This window comes from Chrysochloris asiatica, unplaced genomic scaffold, assembly GCF_000296735.1.
Source record: "Chrysochloris asiatica unplaced genomic scaffold, ChrAsi1.0 scaffold00016, whole genome shotgun sequence".
Lineage (NCBI taxonomy): Eukaryota > Metazoa > Chordata > Mammalia > Afrosoricida > Chrysochloridae > Chrysochloris > Chrysochloris asiatica.
In genome coordinates, this window is record NW_006408534.1 from 24,292,765 (window position 1) to 24,308,523 (window position 15,759).

At 40.0% G+C, this 15,759-nt stretch overlaps 1 protein-coding gene across 1 annotated transcript in view; it reads left to right on the plus strand.

The window, feature by feature from the left end:
* Positions 1-15,759, plus strand: part of PUM2 (pumilio RNA-binding family member 2) — a 145,181-nt gene continuing 129,422 nt past the window's right edge. Inside the window, exon 1 of the mRNA XM_006835255.1 lies at positions 1-95. The gene's annotated coding sequence lies outside the window, so the exon portion shown is untranslated. The remainder of the gene's footprint in view (positions 96-15,759) is intronic.

A 15,759-nucleotide genomic window follows, 5' to 3' on the forward strand; every position in this document is an offset into this window, starting at 1 on the left:
CGAAGGCGGAGGAGGGGGAAGACGGCCGAGAGCGACGCTGCCGTGTGCCCAACGGTCGGTGTCCCCGGCTGAGGCAGCGCGGCCGCAGCAGCCCCGTAAGTCAGCGCGCTCCCTCGCCCCGTCCTTTGGCGCTGCAGTCCGGCTTCCCGGGCTTTGTGTGGCGGCCTCGGCTGGAGCAGAGGGCCGGGGGCCGGGGAAGGAGGGGGGTTGACGGGCGCGGCCTGTAGAGGACCCGAGGCGGCTGCGGCCTCTGGCCCGCTCGCACAATGCCGGGGGAGGGGTGCCGGAAGGGGGTGTGCGCCCGGTGAGGGGGCTGCTCTTTTGGCTTTCCAGCTTCCTTCCCTTCGCAGGGACCCAGCCTCGCGTCGTTGGGGGGGCCGACCCAGTGGGTCGTTTCGGTGTGTTTGGGACTGGAATCATAGCCGTCCGCCAGCCCTAGCCGTCGGGGTCGGGAAGTGGGGGGGAGAGGCCTGTTGGCTCCAGAGAAGCGTGGGAGTTGCAAGTGGGTGAAGGAGGAAGGAGTGGGTTTCTAGAAACAAGTGGGCTCAGTGCGTCCAGGAAAAGGGGGCAGCAGACAGGAGGGTATGAAAGAAACTGACTTCGGGTCAACTTATTAGGTGCCATTAGCAAAGAGTGGTTTCTTATCGAAGCAGATTTTGATATTCAGAAAAACAATATACTTAAAGCCAACGAAATGATTAGACGCTTCAAATACTCGAGCTGTAATATTGTATCAGAATTGTTTCAAAGATTGGGGAAATAATCTCTTAAGAGAGTTTCTGTCCAAACATTGGTGTAAAAAGTTCGTGCTACGTTTGCAAACAGCACTTGACGAAGATGTTTGAAAACACAGCTAGGGGAAACGACTTTAATTAACTCGGCCTTTCTAGCAAATATTTGAATACATTTTTTTGGGGGGGGTGCAATATCTTAAGTCGAGTCGGTATGACTCATAGCGATCCTTTTTTGTTTTTTTTTTAAGGCTGTAAATCCTCGGGCGGGTGGATTTGAATTCCCGACCTTGTGTTTAGCAGGCCAGTGCTTATTCTACAGCAGCACCAGCGCGCCATTAGCAGCTTAGAGTCAAGCATGTAACTAGGAAATGCATTTACTAACTAAAAATTATCCCGAGGCTGGCTGGTTGGCCCGCCACATGTTCTGTGTGAGTAGCATTACTTTGTATTTAGAACCTAATGCCGACATATTAGGACCAATAAGACGGTCATGTCAATTAAAATCAGGACTTATACAGCTTTGTGAGATTCTTGTTAAGAAAGTTGGTGACAGGTTTTTTTAGTAAAGGATTTTAGGGAAAGCTTTATTAGAAAAAATACTTTTAAACGACTAAGAGAAAGGTAATACTTGTAAAGGTATTGTATGTCAAGAAAACCAATTTTAATAAAGGAAGTTATATAAGGATTTGAAAAACTTGTTTACTGCTGTAGATCCGTGTTTAGTAGGAGACTATGCACCATGTGACTAGTAGTATGGATGGTGATTTCAGTAATTCTGGTTAGGAACCACGTTGAAAATAAATAAAAAAAAATAACCATGTTAAAAATAAAAATGGAGATAAATATTTCTAATTGACTAAGTTTGTTCTGTCTTTTAATGCCTGCTGTTTTAAATGGTTTTTGTCTTGTGCTCAGTCATCAAACCGATAATGACATTTCCTTTGTAGCAAGAATATCTTTAAAATTCCAATTTTGGGGGACACTGAGTTGTGTGGAATATGTCTTGATGTCCTTGAAGATGATTTTTGTAATAAGAAAAAAGTTTCCACTAATTTTCTAAATTGAAGTTTAATTTCAGAAACCTGGCTCTTGGACTTAACTTAAATTTTTAAAAAATTCTGTTTTCTTATTCTGTACACAAGTCTAGCTACTTTATTTTCAAGTTAAATATGCCATTAACAAACTAACACATACTCAAATAATTTAGACTGCATTTAACTTTATGTGGTTTCCTAACTTCATTTATCTGAGCCTAAAGTTCTCTTAGCTGTTTCAATACTTAGTAAGTTTTCACTGAAAAAATCTTAATTACTAACACATTTAAAATTGGTCTTACAAAGCTGTCACTTAAATAGGCCAACACTCTTTAGGCATTACAAACTTTTAAAATAGCAAATAATGTGGTTTTAACACACAGACTGTGATTTTGTTTCTCTTAAATATTTCTTGTTTATAACTCTTTTTTAGTGTTGGAAGATAATTTGTCTTCCTGAACTTATCCTAGTTAGCAGAAGTACTTAAGATCAGCGATTTGGGCCAGGTGTGGAATTAGAAGCCAGTTTTCTTAATGTCCTTTTTATAAATAACTGTGACAGGATGTTTATAATTTTAACTAAGGTTGTTTACTAGTTCCTAGAGTCCTGGTGTGGCATTGTAGAATAAGCACTGGACTGTTAACTCAAGGTCAGTGGTTCAAAGCCACCAGCTGCTCCCTGGAAACCCTATACGGGGTTACTGTGAGTTGGAGCCTATTTGAGGGCTCTTTACAGACTTAAGCTATTTTTATCGTTGTTACTGTCCTCAAGTCGGTTGGACTCAGGTGGATTTGAACTGACAACTAGGGGTTAACCTGCAGCGCCACATCAGAACTTTGACTTAAGGTATGTTGTTGTTAAATGCTGTCAAGTCAGTTTCGACTCATAGCGACACCTGTATAGGGTTTCTGAGGAGCAGCTGGTGAGCTTGAGCTTCTCACCTTGATGTTCAAACCAACTTTACAGTCCAGCACATTAGCCCACAGTGCCACACCAAGACCTTTGAACTTGATGGTATTCTAAGATATGCAAAAATTTCCCATTAAACTCTAAAGGCCTTTGAACATGAATGAGTTCTGCATGTATTCATATCCTTAAAACTTGACTGAAGTATCTGAATGTCCTTAACCTGAGTGGCTTTGTTTTGATTCATTAGTTACAATTTGAATCCATTTTATGGAGAAGTGTAATTAAGAGAAAAGGTGTACTTTAAACCCTGGGTTAGTTGGTTTGTAGCATATTAGGTTTTTTGCTGTTTGTAAGAAGGGATAAAAATAGTTTGACTTGGCCCTATTGTGTACTTCATCAATCTCCTCTTTATGATTTTGCCCCTACAGAAAATACTTAATTTGCTAAAGGTAGACTCTATCCCTTTCAACAGTGTTATCTATGACTGGGAAAGGATAGTTACGGTGCATGGTGTTTAGAAGTCCACCTGGCCTAGGTCTAAATTTAATGCCTTAGAGTGTAGTTTTAGCAGTAATAAAGGAAATACTTGATTACCATAAGCCTGATTCCTGTGTTTCACTTGTTACTGAATTTTGATAAGAGGAGGGGGGAAATGCTTTCTCAGACCTTAGTGTGGTGCTGTAGGATAAGCACTGGACTATCCCAACCACAATCCACACGGTTGGTGGTGCAAACCCAACAGCTACTCCATGGAAATCCTATACAGGGTCGCTATGAGTCAGAACTGACTTAGTGGCACTTTATATATACAAAATTAACATCATTTAGAAGCTAATATTTTAATAGTGATTTTTTTTTATATTTGGCAATGTAGATAGTAAATAGATTTTATGTAGAATTTATCGATTGTGTAGTTGCAAGGTAAATTTACAGAGAAATTATTTTTAGACTTTTCCAATAAAAATATATATAATTGGTTAAACAAGGGGCTTCAAAAATTAATGGAAAAATGGAAATAAAAGAACTTTATGAAGTATGTACATTATAAATGCTTTTTCTTAAAGAGTTTCAAGGAGAGAATGAAAAGTGAAAATGGTAAGGTAAAAGTGAGTGATATTACAGAAGTTAAATTTGCACAGGTGATTTGTTTTTGTGCCATCGAGTCAGTTCTGACTCATAGCCACTCTGTATAGGGTTTCCAAGGAGCAGCTGTTGAGGCTGAACTGCCATCCTTGTCGTCCAAACCGACCTTACAGTTCAGCGCATTAACCCATAGCTCCATGCCTGGACTCCAACTTTTTTTTTTTCTAAAATAACTTACAAGATCCAACTATTTTAATAAATGGAAAATTAAGACTTGTTACCTTCCAGAGAGTCGTTTTAATTCTTAATGAAATAGAGGAAAACTTTTTTAAAAAAGAATTTTGTCTGACCCTTGCTTGTTTCTTAAAGCACTGGACCAAAAGGTTGGTTTGAACCACAGGGTCAGAATTTCAAACTCACTATCAACTCCTTGGAAACCCTGTACAGGGTCACAATGTGCCAGAATTAACTTGAGGACACTAACAACAACAAATACGAAAAACTCTTTTAAAAATTGAAGCATGTACTGCCTTTGCAAATTTTGCTACTATTTTAGTTGTTGTTGTAAAGTGCCATCGAGGCGGTTCCGACCCATAGCGACAATGTATAAGGTTTCCGAAGAGCAGCTGGTGAGCTTGAACCAGTAACCTCGCAGTTTTGCAGTCTGGCTCATTGACCTGCAGCGCCATAACAGGACTCCTTAGCTGCTGTGGATTACAGTAACTGGTTTAGTTTAGAGTTCACTTTCTTAGTCTGATTGCAAAAGTACATAATATATTGGAGGAGGCACGGAAGAATTGTTGACTTTTTTTTTTAGCCTGAAAAAAACCTAGTAAATAAGTAGAGAACCTAGTTAAATGGTTGTTGCTAGATGCTGTCCAGAGGACCCTTGATCTATGGCAATGGAGCAATTCCACCCTCAGGTATATTCCTGGTGTTGTTAAATGCTGTTGAGTAGGTTCCAGCTCCTAGCCACCATGTATAGGGCTTCTAAGGGCTGACTGGTGAGTTCAAACCACCGACCTTGTGATTCAAACCGATCTTGTGATCCAGTGCTTATCCAATAGCACCACACCAGAAATCTCATGTATATGCCTAGGAACTTAAAAAAGTAGTGACATAGTTGTTTTTAGGTGCCGTTGAGTCAGTGTTGACTCATAGTGACACTGTCCACAACAGAACAAAACACTGCCTGGTCTTGGGCCAACATTACAATCGTTTCTACGCCTGAACCTGTTGATGCTGCCATTCTGCCAGTCCATCTCCCTGGGGTTCTGCCTCTTTTTCTCTGACCTTCCACTTTACCAAGCATGATATCCTTCTCCGGTGACTGGTCCCTCTTGACAATATGTCCGAAGTATGAGAGACAAAGTCTGGCCATCCTGTCTTCCAAGGAGCACTCTGCCTATACTTCTACTAACACAGATTTGTTTTTTGGCAGTTCATAGTACTTTTAATATTCTCCAACACCGAAACTCAAATGCATCAATTCGTCTACAATCTTCCCTATTCACTGTCCAACTCTCACATGCATATGAACTTACTGAAAATACTGTTTCTTGGGTCAGGCACATCCTAATCCTCAAACTGACATCTTTGCTCTTCAATACTTTAAAAAGTTCTTGTAGAGCAGATTTGCCTAATGCAGTATGTCGTGTGATTTCTTGACTGCTGCCTCCATGAATGTTGTTGTTATGTGCCGTGGAGTCGGTTCCGACTCATAGCGACCCTACACAGGGTTTCCAAGGCTGTAAATCTTTACGGGAGCAGAAAGCCTCATCTTTCTCCCGTGGAACAGCTGGTAGTTTTGAACTGCTGACCTTGCGGTTCGCAGCCCGATTCGTAACCACTACGCTACCAGAGCTCTTTGATTGTTAATGGTTGATAAAGCAAAATGATGTCTTTGACAACTTCAATCCTTTTTCCATTTGTAAGGATGTTTATTGGCCCATTGGTGAGGATTTTTGTTTTCTTTACATTGAGATGCAACCCATACCAAAGGCTGTGGTCTTTGATCTTCATCAGTAAGTATTTTAAGTTTTCTTCATTTTCAGCAAGCAAGGGTATACCATCATAGTGGCACAGTACATCTATGTTAATAACAGCATCAGTCACAATAGCAAAAAGGTGGAATAACGTAAGTGTTGGTCAATGAATGCATAAACAAAATAAGGTACATACATTCAATGGATTACTTGTTATGTGCAGTGGAGTCGGTTCCGACTCATAGCTTCTCTGTATAGGGTTTTCAAGGCTGTAAATCTTTACGAGAGCAGAAAGCCTCATCTTTCTCCCGTAGAACAGCTGGTAGTTTTGAACTGCCAACCTTGAGATTTGCAGCCCGATTCATAACCACTACACTGCCAGAGCCCCTTAATAGAATACTACTCAGTGTTAAAGAGAAATGAAGTCTTGATACACACTACTACGACATGGATGAACCTCAGAGACGAGTCATAAAAGAACAAATACTGTGCGACCAAGCTTGTATGACATGACAAGAATAGGTAAACATATGGTGGTGGTTATGTGCCATGGAGTCGATACCAACTCATAGTGACCCTGCGTAGGGTTTCCCAGACTGTAAATCTTTGCTGGAGCAGAAAGCCTCATCTTTCTCTTGCAAAACCACTGGTAGTTTCAAACTGCTAACCTGGTATGGCGCTGTGGGTTAATACGCTAGACTGCAAAGCTGTTTGAACTGCAAGGTCGGCGGTTCAGACTCACCAGCTGCTCCTCGGAAACCCTATACAGGGTCGCTATGGGTCAGAACTGACTAAACAGCATTTAACAACAACCTTGAGATTAGCAGTTGCACTTGTAACCACTACTCTACCAGAGCATGTTGTTGTTGTTGTTAAGTACCATCGAGTCGGTTCTGACCCATAGTGACCCCGTATAGGGTTATGGAGGAGCAGCTGGTGAGCTTGAACCGCCGACCTTGCAGTTTAAGCGGCTTTGCAGTCTGGCACATTAACCCACAGCGCCACACCAGGATTCCAAGCATATATGGAAACCAATAATTGCAAGCAGTCCCTGGGTTATGAACATGTGACTTAATAGGGAACAACTGCTTGCCCTTTAATGTAGGGTTTCAAACCGGTTCTCTCGTGGCCAACATAGCAAAACAGGAACAGACCAGAATTTTTGCAATTTGAGTGATTCATCATGGTTACTGGAACAAGTAACATTAAAGGATGGAAACCCTGGGAAACTCAGAAGGGGTATAGCCAACCTTTTCAGGAACCTGAGTGTGCGCTTTGAGATATTGGCGGGACTGTAGAGAGTCACATACATTCAAAGTGGCACAGTCAGCCACTTCTTTGTGCTAATTGTCATTATCTTTGAATCCTGCTTTAATTTTATGTAAATTCGTCCTCACTTTGAATCAGTTGAACCAACCTCTACTTCAGCAAATTCATTATAGAGACCACTTTCACTTGCTGCACATGAAACTTTAAAATCATGGGGAAAGACCAAGCCTTTTCTTGCACTAAAGTAAGACTGAATAAGAACCTGTTATGACTGACCTACAAATTCTTAAAGACATAGATAAGAGTGGATCTCTTTCATAACTTGGAGACCACCTGTATCAGTGCTTACCTGGGGCAAAAAGTAGAGAGGGAATCGTTCTCTGGGAGGTATGTGTTTATGTCTGTGGTTATGACAAAGTTGTCATTGAATAAGTAATGGTTATGTTAAGTGCTTTCAAGTTAGTTCCGACTCATAAACCCCTGTATAGTGTGTCCGATGAGTGACTGGTAAGTTCAAACTGCCAACCTTGTAGTCCAGTGCATTTTCCTGCAGAATCACATAAGGTAATGATAACAGTGTTGTACACCAGAAAATGGGCGTAATGGCAAATGTGTTAGAACTACACCAAACGATAAGTACAACCAAACACCTCATGGAGTTAATTCTCTTGGTTAGAAGGTAGAGTTTCTGTTCTACCTCCTAGTTTAATGAGTAGTACCTGGGTTCTTAAAAATTTACAAGTGGCTATTTAACATATAATTGGCCTCTGTTTACCTGGTGCAGCATAGAAAGGAGAAAACCCAAGAAGAGTCCTGAGGACGGTGGGGGAGGGAATATGGAACAGACTTCAGATTTCTTATTAGAACCCAGACTTATTAATGGACTCAGTGAGGTTGGAGAAACCCTTGAATATGTTGCTCTTAGAAAATGTTTGCGCCATGCACTGAAACTATCCCCTAAACTAATCTTAAGGTGATATGGAAGAACTATGTGAGATCAGATTAACTCTAAAACAGGTGACTAGTTATTGGGTTTAAATCATTGGTGAAATATGGGGAGAGATAGCAAGAATAAATAAAAGTTCAAGAATGTAATCATGTTAAACTGTTCATGTAGAAATTGGTCATCTTACTAGGTATTTTTTTACCCAAAATAAAAAGAATGCTTCTAAGTGGTGGTGGTGGCTGTGTGCTGTGGAGTTGGTTCTGACTTATAGAGCAGGGTTACAGGGTTTCTGAGGCTGTACATCTTTACGGGAGCAGAAAGCTTCATCTGTCTCCCGCGGAACAACTGGTAGTTTTTGAACTGCTGACCTTGCAGTTCGCAGTCCGATTTGTAACCACTACGCTGCCAGAGTTTATGTTTCTAAGTAGTGATCGCTAGTTTTAGGCACAGGTTTTGAAAGCTTTAGTAGGGAATACTAGAAGATAGTCTTGATGACTATATAAAGTACAACTTATTTAGTCATACAGATACTAAAGAAGATAAGTGAGTAGTTGTTAAGTACCGTCAAGTTGGTTACGACCCATAGTGACCCTGTATAGGGTTTCCAAGGAGTGGCTGGTGAGCCTGAACTGCTGACTTTGAGGTTCAAACTGCCTTTACAATCTAGCGTGTTAACCCAGAGAGTCAGTACCAGACAAATTTTAGACAGGAAAATATGGGTCATCTTGTGTAATTTTGTTAAATATCAAGAAAGAATTACATTTAGCTAGGCACCACATCTACTTTGTACTTATTATCAGGAGGGACCAGTCACTGGAGAAGGATATGTTTGGTGAGGTGGAGGGTCAGAGAAAAAGAGGAAAAACCCCAGTGAGATGGATTTGCAAAGTGGCAGCATCAATAGGCCTCAAGCGTGGCAACAATTGTGAGGTTGGCCCAGGACTGGGCAGTGTTTAACTGGTCTGTTATACATAGGGTTATTATGAGTCGGTACCAACTCGATGGCATCTAACAACAACAGCATCTATTTTGATGAGCAAGTATTTTTTTAAAACTAAACTCGTGTGTGATACTGAAATAAAGCACTGGACTGCAAGGTCGATTTGAACCACAAGTTCAGTGGTTCAAACTCACCAGCATACCTCGGAAACCCTATACAGGGTCGCTGTGAGTCTGAATTGACCGATGGCATTTTACAACAACAAAGTCTATTATGATTATCTTCATTGTACTTTTAGCATAATGAAGTGCAAAAAATTATATTTTCTGTGGTCTCACCTGAATTTTTAAAGCAAGTTACACAAACCGAATTAAAATGTGAAGGTAAGAGAGAAAGATAGTTCCCAGGTTTGCCTACAGATGTTTTCTTGGACCTTGTCCTGGTAGCGTAGTGGATTACGAGCTGGGCTGCTAATCACAATGTCAGTAGTTTGAATCTGCCAAGTTGCCCTGTGGGAGAAAGAGAAGGCTTTTTGCACTTGTAAAGGTCTTCAACCTCAAAACCCCTATACAGAGTTGCTATGAGTTGGAACCAACTTGGTGGCATACAACTACCACCACCAACATCCAGTTAATTATTTTTACCTATATGAGAGATTTGAGTGCCTTAATGTAGTCTATAATTTTATGTTGTTCCTGGACCAGCAAAAATAAAGAGTATTTCAGGTTTTTGCTGAAAATGAGTTGTTTGCAAATTTTTATCTGAAGTTTGTTGAAAGGATATTCTTTTTTTTAAAGATTTTTTTTCTTTGAAGAATATTTAGTCCATTATTTCTATTTTTTAAATTACCTTTTCATCAAACTCTAGACTACCAGAAACCTGCATTTTTTTGAGAGTTGCTGACCCCATTATATGGCAGACATAGTCCTTGGTTGTTGCTGACAGAAAGACCAATAAGATGATTCGGTCCTTGGTCTTACAAGTTTACAGTAATGTGGAGAGACAGGTGATTGAGCTAGTGATTTCAGGGTAATATATGAAAAATGGGAATCCTAGACCATATAGAACCTGTGCATACATGGGTCAAGAGGCAGTTGCTCTTGTTCAGACAGAGCAAGATGATAATTTTGTGGTTCAGAAGGGAAATAAAAGTGTATATTCTCTATGTCTTATTCAGTCTCTATGCTGAAAAATAATTGCAAAGCAGGACAATATAAAGAACAATCTGCCATCAGGATTGGAGGAATACTTATTAACTTGAGATATGCAAATGACATAACCTTGTTTGTTGAAAATAGAAATGATTTAGAGCATTTACTGATAAATGTCAAAGATGACATTCAATATCGATTAGTCATAAATGTGATGAAAATACTGTACTGAGATATACCATGATAAATGGAGGGAAACAATGAAATTGTGTGTTTCATTTGAATTGGATCAACAATCATTGTCCATGGAATGAGCAAATCTAATGCTGTATTATTTGGGGGAAATTTGCTGTAAAAGACATCTTAAAAGGGTTAAAAACAAAACAAAGAAAACACTAGGATAAACCTGACTCAAATCCTTTCATTTCCAGTAACAATTTATGCATGTAAAAGCTGACCAGTAAAAAGAAAGGCAGAAGAATTGCTGCTTTCAAACTGAGGGAGAAGCAGAAGAAAATTAAAAACAAGTTCATAAAAGTCAAAATGTGGCCTTGAATATCCTACCTGAATTTAAGAGCCCATTTCAGCAACAAATTTGATGCATTAGACACTAATAACCAAAGACCTGAAGAGTTATGATGACATTAAGAACATCATACATAAAAAGCAAAAGGTCATTATAAAGTAAGAAAAGGCCAAAATGAGTGTCAGAAGAGACTCTTGACACTTGCTCTTGAGCACAAGTAGCTAAAGTAACTGAAAGAAATGAAGTAAAAGAGCTGAACAGAAAATTTCAAAGGGCAGCTCCAGAAGACAAAGTCAGGTATTACAATGAAATGTGCAAAGATCTGGAGTTAGAAAACCAAAAGGGAAGAACACATTTGGCAGTTTCAAGATGAAAGAACTGAAAAAAATTCAAGCCTTGACTTGAAATATTGAAAGGTTCTATGGAATCCTGTTGTGATTCTTAGGATAAGCACTGGACTGCTAACCAAAACGTTGGCAGTTCAAACCCACCAGCCATTTCTTGGAAATTTCTATACTCTCATAGGGTCGCTGGTGACTCATCACTTAACAACAACATAGACATATAGTTACAACTTGTCTCTCCCTTTATCGTACTGTGGTGTCTTGTGTGTTGCTGGAAGCTATGCCACCGTTATTTTAAATGCCAGCAGAGTCACCCATGGTAGACAGGTTCAGCAGAGCTTCAACATTAAAACAGACAAAGAAGGAAGAGAGGCGGGCCACTTTTGAATGTTTAGCCATTGAAAATCTTAGGAAAAGCAGCGTAACATTGTCAAGTATAGTGCTAGAAGATGAGCCCTTCATTTTGGAAGACACTAAAAAGATATGCCTGGGGAAGAGCTCTCTCTTCAAAGTAGAGTTGACCATAATAATGTGAATGGAGCAAAACTTTGGGAACCTTCATTTGTGGTGGTACATAACTCAAAATGAGGCGAAACAGCTGCAAACATCCATTAATTATTGGAACGTGGAATGTACGCTGTATGAGTCTAGAAAAATTTGATGAATATCCTAGTGAACTAAAATGGACTTTCTGAATCAAACAAAATCATGGTTTCCTATGTCAGGGATGAATAAGTAATGATATGATTGAAGAGGAATGGTATTGCATTCATCATTAAAAAGAACTTTTGAAGATCTAGCATGAAGTACAAAGCTGTCTGTGATTGGATGATATCCATATGCCCTCAGGAAGACCATTTAAAACCATTATTACTCAAATTTACGCCCCACTGTCTTTAGTCTGAAATTGATAAACTGTGCAGTCAAGCATGGATAATTACTGGTGGTTGGAATGTAAAAGTTGGAAAGAAAGAGGAAGGATCTGCAGTTTGAAACTATGGTCTTGGTGATAGAAATGATGTTAGATACATTATTAGAAGGGACCAGTCCCTAGAGAAGGACATCATGCTTGGTAAAGTGAAAAAGAAGACACCCCCCACTTCCCCATGAGTGCAGCAATAATGGGCTCAAACAGAATTGTGAGAATGGTGCAGAATAGGGCAGTGTTTCATTCTGTTATATATAGGGTTGCTATGAGTTGGGACTGGCTCAACAGTAATAGCAGCAACAACACAGGGAGAATGTAGAATAATACAGGAAGCATTAATGGAAGATGGAAAGAATACAGAGAGTCACTGTACCAAGAATTCTACCATTCCAACCAGTGATTTGATGTTAAACTGTTTTAAGAGGTACCATATGAACAAGAACTGATGGTTAAGGCATTTGCAAATACAAATTGAGAAATTTTCAACAAATTGCTGCAGTGCTGGAGGTGCTCACTTGTATGTGCCAAAAAATTTGAAGGTAGCACCACAGGCCAACCAGTTGAAAGAGATCTTTATTTGTGCCCCTTCCAAAAAAAAGTGGCTCAATAGAATATAGAGACCATTGAACAATATCATTAATGTCCCATGTAAGTAAAATTTTGCTGAAGATAATCTAGAAACAATTGCAGCAATACATCAACAGGGAGCTGCTAGAAATTCTAGCCAGATTCAGGATAGGACGTGGAATTAGGGATATCATCGCTGATGTCAATTGAATCTTGGCTAAAAGCAGAGAACACCAGAAAGAAATTTACTTGCGCTTCATTGATTATGCAAAGGCATTTGACTGTATGGATCATAACTATGGAACTTTTAGAAGTTTCAGAACACTTAATTGTGCTCGTACAGAACTTGTACAAGGACCAAGAGGCAGTTGTTCAAACAGAACAGACATGCTATGTATTTTTAAATCAGAAAAAGTGTATCTTTTCATCACACTTAATCTGTGTGCTGAGCAAACAACCCTAAAAGCTGTACTATTGAAGAAGAATCTGCTAATCAGGATTGGAGGAAGGTTCATTAACCATCTGTGATACGCAGATGACACAACCTTGCTTGCTGGAAGCAAAGATGACTTGAAATACTGATGAAGATCAAAGAATACAGCCTTCAGTGTGAATTGCACCTCAATGTAAATAAAACAAAAATAACAACTGGATCAGTAAATAACATCATAAAAAATGAAGGAAAGATTGAAGTTGTCAAAGATTTCATTTTGCTTGGATGCATGATCAGTGATTATGTAACTGTCAAGAAAGCAACTGATTTATTGCATTAGGCAAATCTTCTGCAAAAGACCTCTTTAAAGTGTTGAAAGCAAAGACATTACTTTGAGGACCTAATTTTTGCCTGACTCAAATCATGGTATTTTCAATCACCTCATAAGCTTGTGGACTCCTGGTATGTCACTGTAGGTTGGAAGAAGTATAGCTAGAATGCTCCTTAGAAGTGAGGATGGTGAGACTTTGTCTCATGAGCTTTGGACATGTGAGGAGGGACCTGTTCCTAGATGAGGTCATCATATTTTGTAAAGTGGAGGGTTATTTGTTTTGAAACAAGCATAGCCAGAATACTCCATATAATCAAAGATGGTGAGACTTTGTCTCCCGTACTTTGAATATGTCAGGAGGGATCAGTTCTGGAGACAGACATCAAGTTTTGGAAAGTGGAAGGTCAACAAAAAAGAGGAAGACTCCCAATAAGACGGATTGACAACAGTGAGCTCAACCATGGTAGCAACATGAGGATGGTACAGCACCAGGCAGTCTTTTATTCTGATGTGTGTATAAGATGACTGTGAGTTGGCACTGACTTGATGGGCCCCAATAACAACTTTGGGCATATCATCAGGAAAGCAGTTATTAGAAGAGCACATCATGTTTGATAGACAGGATCACTGCAAACAAGGGAATCTCAATAAGATGGATTGACACAGTAGTCACAGTTATTGGCTCGGACATATCAGTGATCATGCAGATTGCACAGGTCTGGGTAATATTGTGTTCTCCTATACTTGGGGTCAACATGAATTGGAGCTGAAGCCATGGCGACTAACAACAACATAGTAAATGCCAGGGTCTTTGGGATTTAAAAGTACTGTGGACTCACAGATAGATAGCACAGACCAGAAAAAGCATTCCATGTTGATTGTGATTCGATGACCCAAGAGGACAGAGTAGAACTGCCCCATGGTTTTCAAGACTGCCATTGTTTCAAAAGCAGACTGACACACCTTTTCCCTCAAAGCACCTAGTAGGCTCCAGCCGCAGAACTTTTGGATAGCAATCATGCACTTAACCCTAGTGCCACCAGGGCTTTTCCAAGAGAAGTTAGAGAAATTTATTCAAATGACAGCCTGAGGAATATACAGTGGCACTGATAGGGAGAATGGCCTAGTTTAAGTGAAGGTGTGAGTAGGAAAGACAAAAGATAAAACTGGAGCCTTAAGAAGGATATCATGTTTGGTAAGTTGCAGGGTCAGAGAAAAAGAGGAAGACCCCCAGCGAGATGGATTGGCAGAGTGGTAGTATCAATGGGCTCAAATGTGGCAACAATTGTGAGGTTGGCTCAGGACCACTGGGCAGTTTCGTTCTGTTGTGCATAGGGTCGCTATGAGTCGGTACCAACTGGATACAATAACATGTAGGGCCCAACCAGATTTAAGGGTCTTAATCTGAAAATCCTGAAGACATCACAAATCCAGGGTTTTAAATTGGGAAGATTTAGACCTTTTTGGTAAGGATATCTTTTCTTAAGCTTTTATAATAATGGTCTTACTGCAATATTTCTCCTTTTGTTGCTGACTGATTTCACCCAGCCTAATGTCCTCAAGATTCATCCATGTTTTGCAGTGGTTTACAGCTTCATTGTTATTCTTCAGGGTAGCAGAGTATTCCATTGTGTGTATGTACCAAAGTATGTTTATCCATTCTTCCATTGATGGACACTTAGGCTGTCTCCATCTTTTTGCTATTGTGAATACTGCTGTGATAAACATTTGTGTGGGGATTTGTGTTCTGGCTCGTATTTCTTACAGATATATACCAAGTAGAGGAATTGGCTGGATCATAAGGTATTTATTTCCAACTTTCTGAGGAAGTGCCATGCCATACAATTTTCCGAGTGGTTGAACCATTTTACATTCCAACCAGCAGTGTAGCAGGGTCCCAGTTTCTCCACATCTTTGCCATTATTTATTGTTCTCTGCTTTTTTGATCTTCACTCTTAATGCTGGTGTGAGATGATATCTCATTGTTGTTTTGATTTGCATCTCTCTAAAGGCAAATGACCATGAACATTTCTTAATATGCTTGTTAGCTGCCTGAATCTCTTCCTTGGTGAAGTAGTCTATTCATGTCCTATGCCCATTTTTTTAATTGAGTTATTTGGCCTTTTCTTGTAGAGGTGTCATTTCCTTTAGATGATTTTAGGGATTAGTCTCTTGTCTGATGTTGTTGGTAAGTGCTGTTGAGTCGATTCCGACCTACAGCAACCCTGTATAGGGTTTCCAAAGAGCAGCTGGTGAGCTTGAACCGCCAACCTTGCAGTTCAAACGGCTTTGAAGTATGGTGCATTAACCCACAACGCCACACTAGGACTCCCCCTTCTCTGATTGGGAGTTCCCATTCTATGGGCTCCCTTTTTACGCTTTTGCTGAAATCTTTTGATGCACATAAGTTTCTAATTTTTAGTGTGTCCCAATCATCCACTTTGTCTTTTGTTTTCTCACAGTGTTTGGTAGTCTATGTGTGCCCTGTATTGTTGTTGTTGTTGTTAAGTGCCATCGAGTCGGGTCCGACCCATAGCGACCCTGTACAGGGTTTCCGAGGGTGTAAATCTTTACGGGAG